Below are 1,261 nucleotides of genomic sequence, written 5' to 3' on the forward strand. Positions count from 1 at the left end.
AATGCACAAGGATTTTACACTGGTAATTTATGCTGGGATTTTGGTACATTCCTTCTTGATGGAAGTAATATCAAGAATCAGATCAAAGAGTACACCGCTTTATTTGATGAAGTCTAGATTCGTCATGTTACTTTCGTTTATTGGCTAAGAAATAATGGTGAATATGAAGATGCTAACTATGTTTAACCTACAATGACCCGCACCTAGGATCCAGATTCTTATGGAAGGATTATGGACACTACTAATCAGAATAAATGTCCTAATACTAAACAACATCTTATTAAATTTGCACAGAAATATACTATGAGGACTTGGCCCAAATTCTCATCAAGGGTTTCTGATGATACTGTTTTGGGTACTCTTACTGGAAAGAAATATTCACCATGGTTTGATATTGCTGGTTTTGGATATTCAGCTAAGCCTTGCGTTTCTGATAATGGTATAATTTACTCCGTTTCTGCATCTCCTAAGACAGTAATTGAAGGCAATTATTCTATTGGATTATCTTGGAGGGGACGTAGAGATGGTCAAGTTTATTTGTCTACTGACAAGGACATTTCCGACGATTTTGAAGTGTTACAATGCTGAAGATCGAGGGTCCTCGCCAGGGTTAGTTCTGGGTTCGCTATATTTTGTTTATATTAAAACTCTGATATGTAATGTTACAAATTTATTAAATTTAATTAATTAACATATGGTATTTTTCATTTCTTTTCTCTAACTGGAAGTTCCAATAACGGTCTTGGCTCATCTTAGTCATATCTGGCAGGAAGTTGGCGAAACACACTATTTTGGGTGGTTGAAAATGCTTTGTGGTTGAATCATATTTTGGACTGAAAACATATCTGTCCTTCATGTTCTCTAATATACTGTAATTAACTTTATCTTTATCTTCATTTGTGTAATTAAAACAAACTATTTGCTCACCATTATATGCGTATGAAATGTCTTTACTACAACTATTCTGAAAAATCGCATTCTCTGTAGCATTTAAATATTTCGATAGGTAAGTCTTCCCTGCACTGCCTTCTTTGTCATATATCCACAATACTTCTCTGTCACCGGTTGTTTTTAGTAGTCTTATACAAGCTTTTTGCCATTTTTGTAGCTTTTCTTCTGTGTATAGTTCTTTTACTTCATCCTCTACTTCCATTCTGGCGTATTCATTATACATCTCAAGGAACGACTTTTTTTGATGTGGGGCCAAATTACAATAAGGGTAACTTGTTGGTGGAAGATTTTTATACTTATAGAATCTCTT

The sequence above is a fragment of the Lottia gigantea genome (genome assembly GCF_000327385.1).
Source record: "Lottia gigantea unplaced genomic scaffold LOTGIsca_13, whole genome shotgun sequence".
NCBI classification, from domain to species: Eukaryota; Metazoa; Mollusca; class Gastropoda; family Lottiidae; genus Lottia; species Lottia gigantea.